General features: G+C 36.9%; 1 long non-coding RNA gene across 2 annotated transcripts in view; it reads left to right on the forward strand.

The window, feature by feature from the left end:
* The window catches only part of LOC106028601 (uncharacterized), a 148064-nt gene that overhangs the window by 7270 nt on the left and 132839 nt on the right, over window positions 1-7955 (forward strand). The window contains exon 3 of one of the 2 annotated variants that reach the window (XR_001202232.3): window positions 1518-2625. The exons of the other annotated variant lie outside the window; for it this stretch is intronic. This is a non-coding gene — a long non-coding RNA (uncharacterized LOC106028601). Of the gene's footprint in view, window positions 1-1517; window positions 2626-7955 lie in introns of those variants that run through there. 2 annotated transcript variants of the gene reach the window in all.

Genomic DNA, 7955 nt, shown 5'->3' on the forward strand with positions numbered 1-7955 from the left:
ACTTGGATTAAGGGGACTAGGGTTAAGGTTGTGAGTGCTACTGTCCTAAGCAGGATAGTCTGGATAAGGTATGAGGCATAGAGGCTTGATGCTTGGTGCTTGTAGCTTCTGTCTTCTACCTTCTGCCTGCCATAAACTATTCTTCTTTGTAATGCCCCCTCTGCATGCTGCCCTGCCTTGGAGCCAGCAAACTACAGACTGAAATCTCTGTAAACTGTGAGCCAAAGAAATCTTTCCTCTTTTAACATTGGGTGTTGAGTGTTTTGTCTCAGCAATGAGAAAAGTAACTGAGATACCAGATACCCATGAATGTACCAACAATTCTGGTTGGAAATATAATTTTACTGGTGAAAAACTAGTGATTTATGAAACTAGAAGTTCCCTAACCTATGACCATAGACTATTTCTCCCATGGTTTGTATTAGAAATTTTATAGATTTATTTTTATTGGTCTTTTTGAATTTTATGAAATTCTTTTTCTTGGATCTGAAACTTATTTTGATATAATGATTTTTTAAAATCAAAAACTGACCATTTTCTTCTAGGCCCACTTATCGAATAATTGTTTCAGTCAGTTTGGGATTCTATAACAAATACTTAAGAGTAGGAGGCTTATAAACAACAGACACTAATCTCTTATTTCTTGGAGCTGAGATGTCCAAGATGAAAGCACTAGCAGATTCAGGGTTTGGTGACAGCCCTTTATTAGGGAAATCTTGCCAGAGATAAGCTCAGTGCCTTGCAAGTGCGAGATTGTGAGTTTGAATCCCAGTACCAAAAAAAAGGAAATCTTCATTCTGTAACCTCACATGGCTGAAGGAGGAAGGAATCCTTCTAATCCCTGATAAGGGTGCTGATCCCATTCATGAAAACTCCTCTCTCATAATCACTTGCCTTTTTAAAAAATTTTGTTTCATTAGTAGGTGATTGTAGTACATGAAATTTACCTTCATTTTTAGAAGTAAATACATGTACTTAACACACAGTGATTCTTTAAAAACCCCCTTCCCAATCTATCCATCACTCTTGGTCTCTAAATTCCCTTTCCTCATTTTTTTATTATTATTGTTATTATTTTCAGTTCACATTTATGACATTCAGTATTTACATTCATTGTGGGTATTTGGTACATGTACATGATGCATCTTAAATCTTTTTATCTTCCTTTACCTTTCCTCCCCACTTTGCCCACTGTCTCTTTTTTAAAAATTTTGTTTGTTTTTTTGAGACAGGGTCTCATTATGCAGTTTAGACTAGCCTTGGACTCGTTTTGTAACGCAGGCTGGCCTTGAACTCAAAGTGATCCTCCTGACTCAGCTTTGTGAGTGCTGAGATTACAGATGCATGCCACTATGCCTGGTATCATTTTTATTTTAAGTTAGTACATGATGAGAGATATGTGTCTAGGTTTATTCTTTGGCATGTACTGGCTGTCCCAGCACAGTTTATGAAGGAGGCTGGCTTTCCTACAGCAAGAGTAATTGGCCTCTTTGTCAAAAGTGTGTCTCTACTTCCAGGAAGATGGTGGTAAACAGCAGGGAAAACAACTTCTCTGAGAGTCACTGTCCAGACACTGGAATATAGCAACGTGAGGAAGACAAGAAGGAAGGAAGTGGTCCCCAGACCAAGAAAGAATCTGAAGTGAGAACTGAAGTCCATGGAGAGACTGAAAAGAAAACCTCAACAAAGGAGAAGGTGGTAGCTGGCGGTACCTTCTCCCTGAGACAGGACTCACTGTGAAAGAGGAGCTGTTCGAACCTAGGGATGCATGGTCACGATGACGGTGACAGCTGGCAACCCTGGAGGCATCTGCAGAGAGATACTGCAGTAGAGGGGAGCAGCGAATATGGAGCACCACTGCACTGGCTGGCAGTGGGTGCAGAGGACTCAGTTCTCCTGCAGGAGAGACTGATTACCAGGGAGCCATCATGGAGCTGGGTTGGCTGAGCTCAGAACTCTGAACTGCTGCCGGCTTGCTGGGTAGGTGTTCTGCTGCTGAGCTAAATCCCTGGGCCTCATCTAGTATCTCCCAGCTGGGCTCATACTTGAGGAAACTGTTTGGACTGCAGCAAGCCCAGTGAGTTTGGTTTCCAAGCAAGACTGCTGAGAGTACCCACCACTCTGCCATCAAGCAACTGCTGGCTTGCTGGGATGCAACGGCATGATTCAGGACTTGTCTCCACAGGCCATCTACTAGTGAAACCAGAGAGAATACTGGAAGTGGACTGTTTGGAGGATTTTGTTGTTTGTTTATTTTTTTAAAAATATTTTTCTGTTTCTTTTTCTCTCTCCTTAGTTGTTTTTATATGAGTGTGAAAGTGATTCCTAACCTCTTTGAGCGTATGGCTCTGTTCTATTCTTTCTTTTATCTTCTCCATCTCTCTTTTCCTTCAGTCTTCTGCACCAGTTTCCCCAAGTTGGCATGATTTTGCCAACATTCTAATCTCCTCCTCTTCTACTTCTCTATTTTCTCCTTAATCCATTTTAAAGTTTAACCCCTAAGCGCAAAATTGACACATTAAGCACTTATTTATTGCATATAATTATCTAGTCTCTTTTACATTTTGCTATGTAATCACAAATCTAGTTCATATGATTAAAAGTTGCAAATTAAGGGTTACCTCAGTTTGTTGTTTTATAGACTGTTTGATGCTATTGGTACCACTATAGCCAAAATTGATATAATTGTTCTAAAAAACTGTTGGTCCTGATATTCCACAACTGACATTGACTAAAAGTCACAAAAAATACTGTGGCAAAGAACTAGGAACGAGGCCAAATAAGCCACAACTTCTCATCTCCAACAAACTGAAGAAGTAAGATCTTCCAACAGACTTAAAACCCCAGACCAGTTATACTTGGAAGATACCTCAGCAAAGTAGTCATCATTTAAGGGTCCTAAAATTACCAGTGCAGTAAGCAACCCACCACAGGCATCTTACAAGCATCACCCCAGAAATTAAACTAAAAAAAGAGAAAATAAAATGAGAAGACACTTAAGCAAAATACAACCCCAGATATCCAGTTCATCAAAGGCAAATCCAGGGGGCAATGAGTTGGAACAATCCAAAGCCCCCCACCTGGTCTCTCTGAAGTGGTAACAGCAAAGCAATTGCATGAGCCTCTGGAAAAACTGAAACCAGAAGTGATCTCTCAGATAATTACAGAGATTCCCAAAATACTCACCATGCTTAGCAACATTAGAGCAGACACAGACAAGAAAATAGAAGAACTGAAAATCGTTATGGATGTTCAGCATAGGAAAGAAATGGAATCCATAAAGCAAATATCCAGGAAAATAAGCACTCCAATGAAAGTATTCAAAGCAGATTAGGCCAGTGCAAGCATAGGATATCAGATATTGAAGACAGGTTTGCAGTCAGCAACTAGGAAAAGAAGGATTTCTCAAAGCCCTCAAAAAACCATGAGAAATCAATCCAGCAGCTGCTAGATGAGGCAAAGAAGAATAACTTAAGATTAATTGGAGTCAATGAATAAGCAGGAGATACCAAAATGACATTAAAAAATGTTCATAGACATCATGACAGAAAACTTTCCTGGTAGAAAAAAAGAATTTGACATTCAAATAAACAACTCTATATAGAACTCTGATTAGAAGTGATAAAAAACAAAACCAAACAAATTACAGTCAGGCATATCATAGTCAAGATTCCAGTAACTCGACACAAGATAGAATCCTAAAAGCTGCTAGAGAAAAGAAAAATATCACTTATAAAGGAAAGCCCATCCGAATTACAGCGAACTTCTCAGCACAAACTCTCAAGTCAAGGAGAGCTTAGGGTAAAATACTCAAGTTCTAAAGGAAAACAACTTTCAACCTAGATTGATGTACCATGCATAACTATCTTTCAAAGTTGATGGAAAAATAAAATAATTGCATGACTAAGAACATCTGAGGAAATTTATGATCACTGAACCAGCCCTCCAAAATGTTCTGAAGGACATTCTGGAAGTAGATAATAAGGACTACAGTTCCATGATCCCCAACAGAAGAAATCCTCCAGAGAAAGCAAACAATTGGATGGGGAGGGGAAGGAGCCAACAACAGGAAAATAGCATGATAAGGATAAGTCAATAGTATCAGTTATAACCATCACTCTTAATGGTCTCATTTCACCAGTCAAAAGACCCAGACTGGCAAATGGATCAAGAAGCAAAATTCAAAAATATGCTACATACACGAAACATTTAATTCAAAAAGAAATTCATAGACAGAAAGTCAAAGGATAGAAAACAATACTTCATTTGACAAAAACTCAGAAAAAAGCTGGGGTAATTATTCTATTTGCAGACAAAGTGAATTTCAAGCAAAAACTGATTAAGAGAGATAAAGAAGGTTACTACATCCTCATGAAGGGAATAATTTAAGAGGAAGAGATAACAATCACAAATATATATGCAACAAATACCATTGCACCCAACTATATAAAACAATTCCTAATGGACATAAAAAAATCAAATAAGCCCTAATATACTTGTATTGGGAGGCCTCAATATCCCACTGTCACAAAAAGACAGATCAACTGGACAAAAAAATCAATAATAAAATATTAGAACTAAATCAAACTCTCAAACAAATGGACTTAGTCAATGTCTATAGATTGTTCCACCCCACAACATCAGAATACATTCTTCTCAGCTGCACATGGATAGTCTCCAAAATAGACCACATACTGGCTCATAGGACATGCTTAAGTAAATGCAGAGGAGCTGAAATTATCCTATGCATATTATCAGACCACAGTGTAATGAAATTGGAAATCCAAAGAAACCACAAGAACTTCATTAACACATGGAAACTAAATAGCACCCTAGTGAACAACCAATGGGTCACAGGTGAAATTAAAGAAGAAATTAGTTTTTTCAATTGGATGATAATGACAATATGACATGCCAGAACTTTGTGAAACACAGTGAAAGCAGTCTTAAGGGGGAAATTTATAGCAGTAAACACCCATATCAGAAAAATGAGAGAAAATGCACATAAACAACTTACTATTGAACCTCAAACTTTTAGAAAAGGAATAACAGAGTAAACCAAAACCTCATTCAGAGCAGAAATTAACACATTGGAGACTAAAAAATCAATACAAAGAATAAATGAATCAAAGAATTGAAACTTTGAAAGATTAAATAAAAATGATAAACCCTTAGCCAACACTATTAATAAAAAAGGAAAAAGAAAATACTCAAATCCATGCATTTAAGAATGAACAAGTTTGTGCAATCACAACAGACCCTGCAGAAATCCAGAAGATCATCTATACCTACTTGAAAAACTTGTATTCTAATAAGATGGAAAATACAGAAGAAATGGACAGATTTCTAGATACATATGAACTGCCAAAGCTGAATCAAGAAGATATAAAATCCTAAATAAACCAGTATCAATCAATGAAATTGAAGATGTAGTTAATCTACCAGCAAAGGAAAGCCAGGCCCTGATGGATTCACTGCTGCATTTTATAAGAGATTTACAGAGGACCTAATACCACTATTTCTCAAACTCTTTAATGAAATTGAAAGGGAAGCAATACTTACAAATTCATTCCTGGAAGCAAGCATTACTCTGATACCAAAATCAGAAAAGGACCCAAATAAGAAAGAAAATTACAGGCCAATCTCCTTAATGAACATAGATGCAAAAATCGTCAGTAAGATACTGGCAAACACTGCAACAAATCATCAAGAAGATTATACACCATAATCAAGTGGAATTCATCCCAGGGAATGGTTCAACATATGTAAATCAATAAATGTAATCTACCACATCAACAGACTCAAGGACAAAAATCATATGATCATCTCAATAGATGCAGAAAAAAGATTGTAACACTGTCCAGCACCCATTTATGATTAAAAACGCTACAGAAAATTGGAATAGTATTTATTTCAATCTGATAAAAGTCATCTATGAAGCGAGGTATGGTGGTGCACTCCTTTAATCCCAGCACTCAGGAGGCTGAGGCAGGAGGATCATTGTGAGTTTGAGGCCAACCTGGACTACAAAATGAGTTCAAGGCTAGCCTGAACTTCATAATGAGATCCTGTCTCAAAACAAACAAACAAACAAACAAACAAGCCACATATGACAAACCAACAGCCAATATCATATTAAATGGACAAAAACTGAAAGCTTTCTCTCTAACATCAGGAACAAGATAAGGATGTCCGCTGTCTCCATTTTTATTCAGCATAGTCCAATTTTAGCTGAAGCAATTAGGTAAGAAAAAAGAAATAAAAGGAATAAAGATAGTAAAGGAAGAAGTTAAACTATCATTATTTGGAGATGACATGATGCTCTACCTAGATGACCCCCAAACACCAAAAGATTTCTAGATTAATAAGCAAATTTAGTAACATAGCTGGATACAAAGTCACTAAAAAGTCAATGGCCTTCCTGTACATGAATAACAAACCCACTGAGATGGAAATCAGGGAAATAACATCTTTTAAAATAGCATCCAAAAAAATGACATACCTAGAAATTAGTCCAACGAAGGTTGCAAACGACCTCTACATTGAAAACTATAGTACTTTGAAAAAGGAGATTGAAGAACGTATTAGAAAATGGAGAGCTATTCCGTACTCTTGAGTAGGAAGAAGCAGTGTAGTGAAAATGGCCGAAACTGTAATACAGATTCAAAGCAATCCCAGTGAAAACCAATAGAATTAGAGAAAACAACCTTAAAATTCATCTGGAACAAGAAGAGACCTAGAATGGCAAAGGCAATCCTGAGCAACAAAGACAAGATAAGGGGCATCACAATCCCTGACTTGAGATTATACTAGAAAGCTACTGAGATAAAAACAATGTGGTATGGTAAGAAAAAAAATATGAAACAAAACAAAACAAAAACAACAGCAACAGAAAAACACCAGGCCTGAAGATCAGTGGAACAGGTAAAAGGTACAGAAACAACTCTAGACACACTTAGCCATCTTATCTTTGACAAAGGTGCCAAACACATTCACTAGAGGAAAGATAGCCTCTTAATGAATAGTGCTGGAAAACTGGCTCCACACAGGCTAAAGATTAAAACTTCACTCACATCTTTCACCGTGCGCTATGATAAAATCAGAACGGATCACCTGCCTTGTCCATGTTGCTTTTGCAATTCTGAGTCTCTTTTGGTTTGATATGAATTTTAGGATTGCTTTCTCTAGTTCTATTGGTATTTTCTTTAGGATTGCATTAAATCTGAATAACAAGTAAAACTTGTTTCTGAGCCAGCAGAGAAGGACAGGTGTACATCCAATGTTGGTAATGTAATAGAGATAAGCCTCATATCTACAAATTATCTATTTGCACTTCATGGTTGAAAAAGGCAATGGAAGGAAGAGCAGGGAAGGAAAGACAGAAGGAAAGCTGAAGTGAAGGGGAAGCTGGGGGAGAGAGAGACAGAGAGACAGAGAGAGAGAGGAAGGAGGAGGAGGAAGAGCAGAGAATGATACTGAGTATTTTCATATCTCTAACTTTTTAATTTAAAAGAGAAAAAAATGCAAAGAAAAACAAAAAGCAAAAGAGACCAAAATCCAAAACAATAACAATATAGGCTTTCAAAATGAGATGATAGGAATTGAACAATGGTTATTATATTGCATATTGTTATCTTCAAAAGAGTTGTTTAGGTTACCAGATATAGACATGCAAAACTGATCTGATCATATAAGAATTACCTGTTTTCCAAGAACTAGTAGAATTAATAGTATAGTCATCTTAGCTCTCTTGAGTATATATATATATATATATATACACAGATTTATGTCTTTTTCCTCTTTTCTCCTTTCCTCCTTTCCCCATCCCAGTTACTTTTCCTCTTTGAGAAATTTCTTACCCTTACATAATATTTATTGAAGATTTTGGAACTTATTTCCTCTTTCAGTTTCTTATACTATGGAGCCAATGCATTATTTACACAGGTGAGTTTGAT

This window comes from Cavia porcellus, unplaced genomic scaffold (genome assembly GCF_034190915.1).
Source record: "Cavia porcellus strain 051 isolate PalLab524CR breed Dunkin Hartley unplaced genomic scaffold, mCavPor4.1 scaffold_26, whole genome shotgun sequence".
Lineage (NCBI taxonomy): Eukaryota > Metazoa > Chordata > Mammalia > Rodentia > Caviidae > Cavia > Cavia porcellus.